This window comes from Electrophorus electricus, chromosome 8 (genome assembly GCF_013358815.1).
Source record: "Electrophorus electricus isolate fEleEle1 chromosome 8, fEleEle1.pri, whole genome shotgun sequence".
Lineage (NCBI taxonomy): Eukaryota > Metazoa > Chordata > Actinopteri > Gymnotiformes > Gymnotidae > Electrophorus > Electrophorus electricus.
In genome coordinates, this window is record NC_049542.1 from 23604026 (window position 1) to 23619866 (window position 15841).

The 15841-nt window shown below is 38.4% G+C and overlaps 1 long non-coding RNA gene across 2 annotated transcripts in view; it reads left to right on the plus strand.

The window, feature by feature from the left end:
- LOC118241796 overlaps positions 1–11270 on the plus strand; it is a 78485-nt gene extending 67215 nt beyond the window's left edge. Inside the window, exons 1-3 of one of the 2 annotated variants that reach the window (XR_004776357.1) lie at positions 1619–1719; positions 8876–8970; positions 9932–11270. This is a non-coding gene — a long non-coding RNA (uncharacterized LOC118241796). Of the gene's footprint in view, positions 1–1618; positions 1720–8875; positions 8971–9931 lie in introns of those variants that run through there. The other variant, XR_004776358.1, reaches the window with a different exon arrangement.
- The last annotated feature ends 4571 nt before the right edge of the window (positions 11271–15841 follow it).

The window sequence follows — 15841 nt, forward strand, 5'->3', positions numbered from 1 at the left end:
ATATATATATTTTTTTTTGCTTCTATTTTTCATAGTTGCGTACAGAACGTTGTATAGAGGATTTTACAGGAGTTCTTGTTCTATTTATAGATGCAGTTCTGCATGATTTATCGATAAGCAGTTGAGTTTGGTAACGCGCAAGCTTGGATCGCATCTTTTGCAGTTGCAGAGCATATTTCATATTTTGTCAGCAGTCCTCTATAATGCCCAGCCCATGCTGGCTTCTCTGGGCGTATGACCTTGTGTCTGAGTGAGTGTGTCTCTTTAATGTATTTACTCACTCCTCGGAGGGGTCTTCATTCGTTGCTTTTCTGATGACATCTGACACATCGGTGATAGGATTTGGCCCCCATATGCCAGATTAGCGTCATTTGGTTAGCGTCACATTATTACATTATCGGTCCTGGGAGCCAGCCAGCTGATGCTGTGCGTCCGTCCCAGTGCTTGAATAAAACTGGGGAAACGAACGCACAACGTCGATAAGATCACGCAACAGCCACTGCCCGATACTTCTTCTCACCAAAGGACTCGTCCCTGACCCCGCCTCTTCTGTTAAACTTGGCGCTTTGGAAAATAATTACCGCTCACATTTGGAAAATGATAGGATTTTAGTTTTCCGATAAGTGGCCATTAAATGTTATGTGCTTGCGTGCGAGTGAGCACGCGGTTATCTATTGAGGCAGCAGAGAGGACGTTTAAAAATAGCCATAATGTATCTTATGTATCACGAAACTAACAGCCATAAAATAATTTAACCACCCATACTGAAAAAAATGTTTAAAAAAATGAATGCGGCACTATGAAATATACTAAACCGGATCACAAGTGCGCAATTTACTAACTTGATATTTGAAAATGGTATTGTTGAAACAACACTTGTATATAGGGTACTGTTATATTAGTTATGTGGGACCAGCGTCTACAATTCCCAATTATTCCAGTAAAACGTAATTTTTCTTCTAGTGTGTACTGATATTTCCCAGACCTGCATACGTCCAGCCCTGACTACGCACTAGGTATTATATATCTCTTCATATCATCAAAGCTGCGCTCAAACTTCATTAAAATATCCAGACAACAGCCACAAATGCCGGACACAGCGAAACACTACTCTTTATGCATCAGTTTTGTGCTGAATATGGTCTTCGCACCTGCGTATTTACACAAAAACACATAAATCTCCTGTCATCCTGAGAGCGTCTCTGTGTGGTCGCTTCGCAGCAGCGTCATCGTCATAGACGGTGAACTTGGAGCGAGAGACCGGCGCGCTTATTTCGGGCCACTCTTAAATCCACTCCGTGATTTGTGAGTCTTGTTATGACTGAATAAAACATGGCATTAAATAATGCAAATGTCAACGGACATTACACCTGAGCTCTACAGAAAGACTCGGCCCAGGAGCGCAGCACAGCTCCATATCGCATTCCGCCGTGATCACAAGATTCGACACACACAACAAGCAGCCTGCCTGTGATCCATATTTCATTTTGTTTGCGGCTCGGCGAGGGTCTGACGAGTTTGATTGCACGCGGTGAAATATTTAGGGCTGAATTTGAGGAAATTATAGCGGAACGAGAATGTCTTGATCCTGTGAAGGGGCAGCATGCAAACTCGTGCAGCGAGTCATCGTGGCTGCTTTACATTCAGTTGGCTTTAGGCGCCATGCTTTGGTTGCGGGAGCTCTACGGACGGTTTGTTAAGGGGAATGCCCGGCAGATGGTACGTGAAGAACCCAGTCGAGAGGACTGGTAAAACATTTTTGTGGAAGAAGCAGAGCCTGACTGATTTCTTGTTCAAGAAAACGAAGGTTCATGCATCACACAGTGCAAAGATGAAAGTGCAGGGTTTGATTTGCGCTATCGGAGAAAACCTCGTTGAGTAGGAGGCGACGTCTGATAAATGACTCGTAATGGTCCTTGTCCGCGTTTAAGGTTTGGTATAAAATATTGATATCATCGATATGATAGAGAGGGTTGTTTGAATCTAGCTCTAAGTGCTGGATGGGGGGTTATGTGTATTCATATTTACCACATTTAGCTGAGGCTTTTATCCAAAGTGAGTTACAATTAAGACTGAACACAATTTATGTAAGGGCCTTGCTCAGGGGCCCAACAGTTGCAACATGGTATTGAGAATGGCCCAAGAATGGTTGTAGATTAGATGAAAATCAGCTGCCTTAGAACACCTAAGACAATCTTCAGTAGTTGTTCTGGGTATACTTTCCTGAAGGTCTATCAGTTTTACATATGAAAATGCCATTTTAACAAGGCAGATGTGCAATCCACTTGTGTGAATCTAAGCTAACACTGATTTCCACAAAACTCTGGCCAGATCTATATTTCTGCATCTATAATTCTGTCAGATTTGTTTTTAATTGAAGATTTATTAGACTTACAAGCCTAAAACGTCATTTAATCAGAGTATAGGTGGTACGGTATGAGTGTGAGACTGATTTAAAATCTAATTATTTTGTCGCATGCATGCTGTACACAAACAGACATCACAGAAAAGCAAGCCCAGCTCTCTGAGCATCATTATCAGTGTGTGTTTAGGCATTCTAGGCCTTGTTAAGGTGCTGTAGATAAAACAAGGGCTATCTGAACTTGACAAAAAATGGCAAATCCTTATTACAATCAAAGCCATAGCAAAATACACAAATGTATTATGGATTCAGTGGAACTAGACTGAACACCTAGTAATAGAAGAACACGCCATATATGCATTTCAAAATGCCACCTCCCACCTAAGATCCTCCTGTGAAGGATGTGATGTATATGACCAGTGTTACTGTAGTCAGTATGAAAATAATTCCTCAGATCTATTTATGATGAATCAGTGGAAATTGAGTTCTGTCACCTTCATGTCTGGGCCAGTTCCTTTTGTCTATGATGGTTGTTGAACACTCACTATCAAAATCTGTGAAGCTGATTATATCTTCTGGTCCCACAGCAAGAGCTCCTGCTTTGCTTTTTCATGTGCTAAATAAGTCAGATGGTCTCCCCATTTTGGTTTGGACCTTTTATTACGAAAACGATACATTTGAGTGCAGGCAAGTAAAGCAGTAAGATAAGGCCCCTGTGAGACCATACCGTAATTTCTTACAGTGCCATACAAAAGATCACATAGGAGGTACACTGTAAGTATCTTTTCTGGTTATGGGCTTCTGCGAATCAGCTACACACGCATGCTGAGAAGCAGCCTGTCCTGTGTTTGCGTATATATTATTAACTAACTTTGGCATGCGAGATGGTGGGACAGATAAAGAATGGTCAAGGCAATGCAGAACAGTCACAGAGTGTATAGGGACTGTTGAAAGCATATGTCAGAACGAAAGGAAAGCCAAACTTCAGACATTTTCTGAACCCCTGGCCACACACATTTTGGGTCCCAAAAAGAGGACGTCTGGGAAAGAGAGGACATATGGTCACCCAAATTGTTACTGTTTGTTTTTGTCACAAATGTTTATGGGCTCTATGAGCTCATGTACATTGAAATTAAACATAAGAGATAAATTTGGTCTACTGACATGCTAACAAAACCGGTTCTGGTTTCTCTCATCGGTTGATTACCAGGTTTCTGGGGGATGCCAGGGATTTTGGGCCATGTGAAAAAAATTACCAAATGTTTTAATAATTTCTTAGAGCCCCTGTCAGTAACAGGCCCTTAGGATTGATATAACCCTGCCCCCTGTGGTGCCCCATATTTTGGGAAATTACCTAAATTTGCCAGATCTTGCCCGTCAAGGAATAGGGATTGTCCCCATGCTATTAACGGGACCGGGGGCTTGTGAAAAGCTGAAGCGTCTGCATCAGCTGCCACAATTCAACACCATTGTTTGTACTTGTTAGTGATTTATGAGATTTTATATCTTTGAAAGACAGGCATGTAAAAAATCATGCGGTAATGATAACAATAAGTGAAGTTGTACCAGTAATTTTTACACAATAAAAGTGCAATGCCAGTTTCATTAAGTTAAGGTACAACCTTTTTTTATAACTGATAATAAAATCAGTACTGGCTTCAGATACATGTGGCTTGGAAAGGCAGACTGAGTGAACTGTACCTTCTGATGTCTGGTGGTATCAAGACTGAGGATCATGTCCATGTGCTACACAGCTCCGAGGGTTCACGCTTGTGTTTGAGTCTGTGAAGCTTCAATGATTCGCTCAAATTCAAATAAAGGCCATCTCTCATCACTGAGATTCCTCTCATAATTTAATATGGTTTATTTCAGTTAAACTTTCAATTGAATTACAGGCTATGCTGAGAGGCAACTGTAGGAAAGGCTCAGTGAAAAGCAGCCCTTTACACACTGGTGCCTTCCTTTTAAAAGCCTTATTTGTGTATGCCTGTGGGTGTAATACAGAGCAAGTCATGCTTCTGATCACATGGTCTTCTTAAAATGTTCACCCTCTTTGTAACCCTGCCCAAAGAGCAAGAGTGAGCCACTGCTCCACTATTGACTGCAAGGCTGGCAGCTCATCAGCAGTCCCCTGACATTTTGCTCATCAACTAGTGGTTGAGTAGAATCATTGGAAAAGGCCACTTTCTAACACTTATTTTATGTTTATTTATTTTCCTTTAAATTGGTTTATTTTTAGATTTTTATAAGTGATTGATTATTGTTTTTTTTTGTTTGTTTGTTTGTTTTGCCCCTAAATATTAGTTTGATAACTCTTCCCACAGTTTTGATTAACCATCTAGCAACACTGATTTAGCTATGCAATCAGTCATTTAGGTAAATTGGTTTTACAATTAATTACTTAATGTGGGAATTTAAAGTATGAATACCACAAAGCTGCTAAAAAGATGCTGATTATGGGATTAAATGCCTGTCACTCTCCCGTCTCTTCTTTCACTCTGCCTGTTGTTCAAACACTCTCCTTTCTTTTCATATACTCTGCTGTCTCTTCATATATTCTTTTTTCCCCTTTTCCCCCCTTCTTAATCTGCTGTCCCTTATAAAAATAGTGACATTTCTTTTTACAGATATTCTTTTATACTCCTTGAAATGTGAATTCTTCCTAAGAGCTCGTGTTTAAAATAAATGTGTGGGTCTTACACTCATCTTCATTTCTGTCTGATAAAAATTGCAGCTTTTATTAAGTACATGTTTACATGGTTGCATTGTAAAATGTTATATCTGTGTCTATAAGATCGGTCCCCATTTATTAGATTGTCCACAATTCCGTCATTTTCATTTTACTCCCCTGCTAATGTACAATGTTCAGTAGTTCACAATGGAATATGACAAATAATTAAGTGTAAAATAATTGATGTATAGAGGCCCTCAAGCCTGTCCTGATGGCCTCCCGATCCATCTTAGGATTCAACAAATGGGAACATTCAGCAGACAGAAGAGTAGTCATTAAATGTTTGTAAAAGGTAATGATTAGGAAAATAAATGACCTGGAACAAGCGTTTTAAATCATTACATTTAAATTTAATCTCTTCATGTGTTCGAGCATCTGTCCACCAAGATGTAACAGATACAGAGTTATATTAAAAGTTGATTTACACAGGTAATAATACCAAAAGTGTGCATATGAGTACTCAGGCCATACATATCTGTGGATATGGCAATGAGATATTTAGGATGTGTTTGGGCAAAAAAGAGGTCTGTCTTACTTATCCGTAATTTAGACTGAACTGAAGTCTTTTATTCCCCTTCAGCGAAAAGCAGTGTCACATGTCCTATGTCACTGTCTAACCATTGAGACAAGAACATTTGTCAAATGTGTAAATTCAAAAAAAGCAATGAGTTACAAATGCACACACTAAAATAAGTGATCAGTACTTGCTTTTTAGTTGTTACTGTGTATAATTTGAATATTTGTATATTTTCATTAAAAATATTTATAGAAATAAAAGATGCCTTTGGTTTTAAAGGCAGGAGCTGATATTGAAATTTCCTCATTCAAAAGTGCTGCAAAAAAATTTGGAGATCTCAAAGGTATGAACTGTCTGCAGGTAATTTCAATATCCTGTATGTGCCAACCAGAAAATCAGTTCAAGTATTCTTGTAGCTTGAGTCTGAATACAGATAACTTTTCCTGAATATCGACTGACTTTTCCTGAATATTGACTGGAACATTTTGACTTTTGTCTTAAGCAAAAACCTATTACTGTGAGGCCATTAGAGAACAGTCTTAGACTCATTTTCTTTTCTGTAGCTTTACTGAATTTCTCTCCCATAACAGCAGTGAAAGGCCCACTTATGAAAAGGCATCAAATTTTAGTCTCCTCCATAAATATTTATTATCCCTCTACATATACTCATCCCCCTAATACACAGAATTAAATTCCATTACCAAAACGATGCATTTGGCCTCTTAGTGTAATTAAAATTTCACTTCTTTAACTTCTTCAGCAAGCCATCTCTATACATCTTGTAGTTTACCTTTTTCTGCCAGAGTGTAACAGGAGTGATCATGAGGCGGATGCATACACTGAGAAGAGTCATTAGTATAGTCCACGGTCATAGATCCAATGTGGAGACTCTGGGAATACATTATAAAACACAACACAAAACAGGCTATAACAAAATAACAATAACACAAGCAATCACAGACGAAGCATGGATAAACCATCGTCACAGGCAGAGCACTAGAGCACATACAAAAGAGGTACATAATCACAATGATCCGCAACAAGACGAACAAACATAGGGTATAAGCACATAGTATAAAAAGCGTTAAACAAGACACACGTGATACAAATCAAAGGTGGGAAAGCTTAAACAAGGGAGGGAACAACAAGGACAACAAAGCAAAATAAAGACATGAGACACAGTGGAAGAACAGTGACTCCATTCCCACAGTCAGAGCCTGACTAGAAACTTCATTAGGTCCTCCACCTCTCCTGAAATCTCTCTTTAGTGCTGAAGAATGTATCTCTTGAGTTAAAGAGATTGCTAAGGACAAGTATATATGTCGTGAGTGCCAAAACCAGATGCACCAGTGCAGTTACATTTTTTTTTACATTAGATTTAGTCATTGTTTTCGTGTTTTGATGAAAATAAAAATGTAGATTATTCATTTTACTACAAGGGCAAAATGACAGTACATTTAACAAATACCCACAAACCCTCCCCCCAAGGGGTTTGAGTTCCTACTGTCAGTTTCCACCATCAAATTTACACTCTAACAACTTTACACTTGAAACTAGAGACACGTGGGTATCTGTATCTCTATCTCTCTCTCTCTCTCTCTCTCTCTCTCTCTCTCTCTCTCTCTCTCTCTCTCTCTCTCTCTCTCTCTCTCTCTCTCTCTCTCTCTGTGTGTGTGTGTGTGTGTGTGTCTTCATGTGTTCATGTGTTCAGGGTCACAGGGAGGCATGCAGTGATGAGAGAACATCTCATGCTAAATTGTAAACCAAAACTTTCAAATTTTTTTTAATTCTTTTTTTTTTTTTGCTTTTTTTTTATTCACATGAATGTTCTGCCAGAGTCAGACAACATCCCATATGTCTCTGTTTAAATTATATGAAAGTAATAGTCATTTCATTATATGTTGTCTTCATGTAATATTTCAGTGTTTAAATTGAAATCAGTTTAATATTAGTTTGTTTTACAATGTTGTTATCATTACTAACAAAATGTTTACTGAATTAAGCCAAAATGGAGAATCCAGTACTAACTGTACTTTAAAACATTATGCAGTTTTGTAAAATGTTTCTAACCTTCAGACAGGCGAACCTAGGATTTATTGGTAATTGGGCTTGGTAAGACATTTTACTGCTTGAATGGTGGATGTTGTTAAAAAGGAAAAGCACCAGAAACCTTTATGAGTTGTACATACAGAGTTGATAAATAATTGAGTAGACATCCTCTTCTTTACAACATGTACATTTAATAAAATGTATTTAAAAGCTTATTATTAGCTAGCTCCCTTATATAACTGACTTTTCTATATAATACTTGAAAAAAAAATCAAACATCCAACTACACAATGAAATGGATAACAACAATATTATGGACAAGTAAAAGAGCTCAATATAAAGAATATAATATAAATATAATATAAAGAAGTTATGACAACACGAAAAATGGCCAGCTTTACCACTGACGGAAATATGTAAAAGTGCTGAACAACATTTGCTTCAGAACAATTATTAACAACAAAGTATCTAGTGGTCAAGAAATTAGCACTTGACAGGATGATCTTAAGAAGATCTTCAAATGTAATGCTGTTTGTCTACAAACAAAGATCAGAATTATCCAGAGTCTTCTCTGTGGTTCTTTATGGATGTGAAAGCTAGAACATAAAATGCTGGACAGGAAGTATCTATGCCTTTGAACTTCACAGTTGATGACTTTTGAGAATACCTTCAAACCTGAAAATCTCTATGGCACTCTTCATTAAATTTAAACATGATTATGGACAAAGAATCTCTCTGATTCATTTCAGCATAATCCAGCATAAGCCATTCAGCAAAATTCATCATAAAAGAACTACATTTAAAACATCCTATGATTTTGCGACTTAGCTCCTTTCATTCAGAAGGAATATAACTATGCATTATCTTATCATCAGGCATGGGACAGCTTTTAAAACTAATTGGAGGTAAATGAAAAATCTCTCAATATAATTGTTGAAGTGAACACTTAATAATAAATAATATTATCCACTACTACTCCTTCTCCTGAAATTTTGGTGTTCATCTGCTCATCTGATCTGTTGCTTAACATTAGTTAACACCTGCATGCATGGGTAATTATGTAGTGCATGTTGATGTCAGGTATTGCTTAGGTGTTTTTGCTTAGAAGTGCCAGTATAAGGGCACATACTGATACAGTACCAGTGCAACACTAAGGGAGACCATACAATGTTGTTCAAAATAAGCCAACTAGTGTGATTATAATTATTGCCTTTAGGAGGTCTGGAGGGACCTGAAGACTGGACGTTTGGAAGCCTGGCTGGTGACCTGTGACATGGAGATGGTGGAGTAAAAAAAGTGACAGAACTAATGGTAAAGTTACCCCTTTGCTTTTTCTTATGCTAAGCAATAAGTATGACCCTCCATTTGTCAAAATCTGGGTTCTCAAACCTCCCACAAACCTCCCATTTAACATAAAATGGTTAGAGCCAGCACCAACCACTAATTCTTCTTCTTTCTTACTGCATCTTTCACCTGTTTTGATCTGCAATTAATATTCATGTGCCTTTTCATGATTATTTGAGTAATACATTTAAAACAATGTAAAAAAAAAACATTTTTAAATAATACTTTATCCTCTAAAAACAACAACAAAAACAGCTTCACTTGCAGATTATTGCCTTTTATGCTTCAGTTAAAATATAAAGTCTACAAAAATAAGACAAAAAAACTACATTACATATGGAAGTGTAATTGTTTAAATTAACAGAGTGCAGAAAAGAAGAAGATATCAGCTGATAACAAAAAATCTAAATAATGCAATTTTTGGATATAGTAATAATTACCATACACATGCTAAAAAATAAACACGCATACCTCCAGAAGTATCTCAAGCCATCATAAAAGTAACGTAAACGTGGTCTGCACACCCCATTCCCACATCTTAATTTACTTGAACTTGACAGGACTGATGTATAAGCTGACAAAAAATTGATATGCCTATGTGTTCAGTGGCTCTCCTTGAATATTGGTTAAAATGGTCAAAGGAATGATTACTGAAGACATGTTTCACAGTCATATAAACTCTAAATACTGTAAACTAACCTTTAGCGTTTAGGACATATATTGGATGATGTCATGAATCCTGTGGATCTCACTTGTTTCCCCAGTGCCACACCCACATATACTTCCCATATCACTAACCACTAACAAGTCTCACTTGGTCCTCATTTCCCCCTTCCATTTATACTTCCTCAGCCTCAACCTCCTTGCCACAGTATTGTCACATTTATGTTGCTTACTGAACTGGTATTCTGTCTGTTTGCTTTGCTAGTTGTGGAGCTTGGACTGTTTCCTATTCCCTGCCTCTCACCTGACCCTTGGATATGTCCCAGAATCTGCCCCCCGTTGCCACTTTGGACTGGACTGACCACAACATGCAAAATGCTCTCACTATATACAGATTAAAGAAACCTTGCTGTGAACTTGGTTCACAGCAGCTTAGTACTCTTCTTGGTGGAAGGAATAAAACTTCTATGAATTAGATTCTGTCTGTCTTGAGTGCTTACTTTCATTATGGATGAACATTCCAGGATTCAGGGTTACAAGCATCATCATTTATTGTTGCTTTTTTCTCTGCAGTGCATTGTATGATGACCAGTAATATTGGCCATTGTGGCATGAGGTCTCAATCACAAGTAATAAATTATTTTCTTGGGAGAATGAAAGAACTAGATACATTCTTGTACAACAATAGAACATGTTTTTTTACTTTTTCTACAGGAATTTTCTCATTTTAGCTCCCTCCTTCTAAGGAAACAAGGAAAATGTGAGGACAGAAGAATCAGTGCTAAACGGATTGAGTTGCCCTTGTTTAATGACATCACTTGTTGATGATGTGATAAATAGTTGTATCATCACTTGTTGATGATGTGATGTATAGTTGTATCATCCATCACTGGACTTTTATGAATCTGCCAGTACCCAGAAGGTGCTATTTCAATCACTGCTCTTCAGTTTTATCCTGAACCACATGCTGCCGGGATTTTTTATTTAGTCTGAAAACACATGCTTGCAAAATGAGAACTGACAAGACATGCTTCATCTGTGCTTTTACAAATATTCTAAATGGTTTTAACCTAAACCTAACAGTAAAACCAAAATTAAGGAATCAAATGAATTTGTAAAGATATTTTGCTCCTGCTATGGCATTTAAAACGAACAAGATGTGACTGGTGGTGGCGAATTTATACCATAGGTATGCATAACACACTGCAATAAAACATTTCTTTCCGCACAGGACACAGCAGTGTTTTCTTGTTCTGGAAAGCCTCCACTTTCCACATTGACACATCCATAAAGATGACAGAGTTCAGGGGGTAGTATGGTTTCCACCCCTTGGGGTCATTGTTCCCGTGATGCTAGGCACCATGAGGTTTTGTTTCCACTGCTGTTTTAGTTTTGTCCCAACATATGATTCGTATATCTATGATTTGTGTATCCCTAATCATCCTGTGTATTTGTACACCTCATTTTCCTGCCTTACTTTGTTGGTCATTGTAATGGTAAATCACCTTCCCTTCTTCTGTCTCCTGTCCCCAACTTTGCTTTGAAACTGCAACTATGTTTCAGCATTGTATTTTGGTTCTGCCTCTCAATCTCATGGCATTTTGACACGATAATGATCACTGGAATATGCTTAATAAACGTTGCTCGACACAGCTCTTGTGTCTCTGTCTTAGCTTCCTCCACATCACAGATGTACATTGGTGGGGAAATATCCCCAAAAGAGGCTGGACCAAGATGGTGGCATGAGTGGATGACCCAGTAACAGCTGAGGTATCATTTTGGGTACTTTCTTACAAAACATTACCCATGGAAACAGCTGCTTCAGAAAAGGACTGGCATAAACCGATCAACATTTAAATGATGACATTTACCTAAAGTAATAAAAAAAAAAAATAGCCGTATGCCATGAAATTTGGGATAGATCGATGTTCTCACAAAAATGTGATAGTGACTGAAGTAATGGAAATTGGAAATGAGAAGGGAAACGAAAAAGAGTTTTCAGAAAAATGCACTCATATGCATGGAAGAGTAATGCAGAAAGAGAATTTAATTCATTTTATAATATTCCTTCCAAACTAATGCCACCACCAACAAGGAAGCCGCCATGGTACAAGAGTTCATTCAATTCACTGACAAATCATGAAAAGAGAACAAGGAGATGGTAAAAAATAATCAAGCTTTGAATCTGTCCATCTCTGAAACTCAGTGTGAGCCAAGATATTCGACATGGAATAAATAAAACAAAGAGTTGAAGAGTAAAATAAACAAGCAAGTTCAATAGTCACTGATGGAGCATGCATTTGGAGGATGTGAGACAGTCCACTTCAGAAAAAATAAAGGTCAGAAAGCGACAGATATTTGCAAAGCTGTGGTGAACAGATTAGATGTACTGAACTGTTGTGGGCATATTAAAAGCAAGAGCAGATATACAGAACAAACCGTGAACAGCGATAGTATGATTCGTGGCCAGGAGCAACATGGAATCATCTCTGGCCTGTAGTTGCAAAAGCAAGAAAGGAGGGAAAGAAAGCTTTCTTTGTTGGAATCAAGGCATTCACAGATGGTAATAAAACTTTTGAGAAACTACTCTTCAGACCCAGATGTTAAGGAGTACCATTGTTTATGGTAAAGTTGCATGAGAAGTATTATTGTTAAGCCCTGGTAAAATTTTAAAATAAAAAAACCTCTACACAGCTACATTTGATCTTTTGACATAAAATTTTCTTCATGTAGTACTTCTATGTATCATGAGGCTACGTCTGTAGTTGTATTTCTGCAAATTTTCAGGCTAAGTCCACTCTCGTCTCAGTCCTACCAACTGCAGGTTTAAGGTCCAGATGTGTGCAATCAAAGTGCAACGTGATCTCAGTATAAATACACCTGTTCTGAAATGCCCCTGCATCTGCAACAGCACTAAACAAGCAACATGAAGGCCAAGGAGCTCTCCAAACAGTTGAGAAACAAAGCTGGGGAGAAGCATAGTTTCCAATTTGGTTATAAAAGCATATCCAAAGCTTTGAACATCGTACAGAGCATTAAATCCATTATAATAAAATATAAAGAATACAGCCCTATTATATTTTATGGCATTTAGCTAATGCTTTTATCTAAAGCACCTTATAGTTATGACTGCATATAGCTTGAGCAACAAGGGTCTTGCTCAGGGGCCCAATAGTAGCAACTTGGCAGTGGTGGGCTTGAACCAGCAACCTTCCAACTACAAGTCCAGTACCTTAACCACTGAGATACCACATACACCAGACAAGAGAAGGCTGCCAACCAAAACTCACAGACTAGGCAAGGAGGGCATTAAGCAGAGGTCCAAAAAAGACACCAAAGGTGGAAGAGCTGCAAAGATCCTCAGCAGTGAGGGAGTATTTGTCCCAAGTCATAGCTCTGGCTCAAGTGACTCCACAGAGAGTCTCAGGCTTCCCAGACACATGGAAGAAGGTTTCCTGGCCAGATCAGACTAAAATGTAACTTTTTGGCCATTGGGAAACACTATGTGTGGTACAAACACTGAGAACACCAATCCAACACTGAAGAGTGGTACAGCCCATAATTTTCCATCACCATGAGAACACCAATCCCAGACTGAAGCAAGGGAGTGGTAACATGCTGTGTTGTTGCTTTCCACAGTAGGGACCAGGAAACATATACAAGGCAATTATTGAGGAAAACCCATTTCAGTCTGCAAGAGATTTGAGATTGGGATGGAGTTTAACTTTAGAGCAGGACAATGATCCTAAACATATTGCTAAAGCTACACTGGAGTGGTTTACAGGGAGATACATTAAATGTTTTGGAAGGCCTCGGTAAAGCTCAGACCTCAGTTGAAAATCTATGGCATTACCTGAAGATTGATGTACACCAACACAGACCATCTAACTTGAGGAAGCTGGAGAAGTTTAGCCTTTAAGAATGGGCAAAAAAAGTGGGTTAGTACATTAGCAAGGTACTATATATATTTATGTATTAGCCAAGATTGTATGTGCTAGACCATAACCTGGTCACTGAGCAGTTTTGAAAATAATGTAAATTATACAAAGGAGTCTAGTACAGACTCAGCAGTATCATATATTTGCAGAATTTTATAATATATAATTTCAAATTAGGCCTTTAATAACATTTATTCTTAATTCTTTTATTTTTTAAAAAAGAAAAACTACCAGAGGAGAAACTCATTAGATTTGTATGTAGGAATATAATCATGAGGGTGCATACAGCCTGTGGGGTGCTGACATTCTCGAGACAGTAGACTGATGTTTGCGTACTCGGTGGGTCAACTCTTTAGCCTATTTTGTGCAAGTAAATTGTTAAACCAAGTCTGACTCATTTATTTTATTTGACTGTTTGTCCCTTTTCCACTTATGCCTTTCTCTCGCTGTTATGTCACACACACACACACACCCCCTTCTCTCTCCCTCTGTTTTTAGGAGCTAAGTCACTGAGAAGGTAAGACCTGCTCCAATAAATCCCAGGTCACCTGATAAATTCCTGTTTTATTAACATGACTGAGACAACATACACTAATGTATATTTAGCTCCAGCTCAAGTGATTCCTGGGGGCTCTGGAAGAGAGACTGAAACTACCTCTCATGTCATGAAGGGAGAGGGACCCAGCATGTGAAATAAGGGCAGATTGAGAGAGGCCAGGTTTTTTGTCATCTTCAAACTCCCATCACTCAAAACCTGCTGTGTATTCCTTTAATAAAAACATTCCATGTTCATTCCAAGAAATACACTTTATTACTGGGGATAGCTTTCTCCATTGCTCTAATATGGCTGGATTTTTAAAATAAATTGTACATTTTGTGTTTTTTGAAACATAACTCCTTCGCTAATGCTGTGTTTGGAGATGGTGATGATACTGTCAGGCTTTGTGCCAAATTCTTCATATCCAAAGGAAATATACATATAGATCCATAACACAGTGAGTCAGATGTTCTTGGAATTAAATCTGGATTAAAACTTATCAATGATTTAAGAAATGTGAAGAGGCTTATATTTTGTATGGATGGGGGCCAGCTCTAATTTTTCCACATTCATTCTTTCCAGAGACAGAAATTTAGCTGTGATTCCGCTGATCAACTTCATGGTCTCTCTGTATACTTCAAAAAATTTGATTCTGAAACTATTTCACAGCCAGGTGCAGAGATGTACTGGCATTCCTTTCTAGTTTTGAAATTCTGCTGTTACCCCTCCAGGAAGATGCTTTCTTATTTTAACATGGGCTGTTATATTAAATTAATGTTATAGGAGCTTAATCCTTTTGATTTCAAAGCATTATCATTCATAGATATTCATAGAAACTATGGAAACACACACACACACACAGAGAGAGAGAGAGAGAGAGAGAGAGAGAGAGAGAGAGAGAGAGAGAGAGAGAGAGAGGGGGAGAAAGAGAGAGAGATTGATGTTAGATATTGATGTCTCACCATTTGAGAAATAGTGTTCACATTGATATCTCATCCATAAATCTCTTTTAATACCCCACAGTACAGGTGTGGGTCTATTATTAGAACCACCCTTAAGAAAATGAAAAATTATAGTGCAAGGTGCCATTGATTAGGACTTCCATTACTGAATATCCATAGTGTGTCTCTGTGATGAGCTGCTGTCCATTGTTAAGGCTCTTCCTTGTCCTCTCTTTCTTCTGTACTGCTGTTGCCTCTCTGCCCTTCTCTCCAGACCCACTATGACCTGCCATCTGCTCTAAGGCCCCTCTGCCCTAAACTCAGTGCAGCTTTAATGCAGAATAACCTCTTCTCTTTTTTTTCTTTTCTCTTTTTTTCTCCCCTCTATTGATCTTTCCCTCACATTATTTTGATGAACCCACTGCCATCCATCATATCAAAGTCTGGTCCACAGAGACACCTCACAGGCCAGGGATTGTGATGGACTAAGTGGGGAAGATGAGGCCCAGTGCTGGTCCCACTCAATGGCCCACTTCTCGAGCACAGGAGGCCTTGGTGGATAACGAAGCTATCGGTGGTAATTTGGTTAGCCTCTATGGCCCTCTAAGAGCATGAAAGGGTGGGTCCATGGGGCAGAGTGGGGCGCTGTGTCCATTTGTGTCAGGATGTGATTTCATATCACATGCAGATGACCTTTGCCTCTTCGTTGTGTCCTATGCCTGTTTCTTTACTCCAGCTCTCTGCACTACGCTTTTATA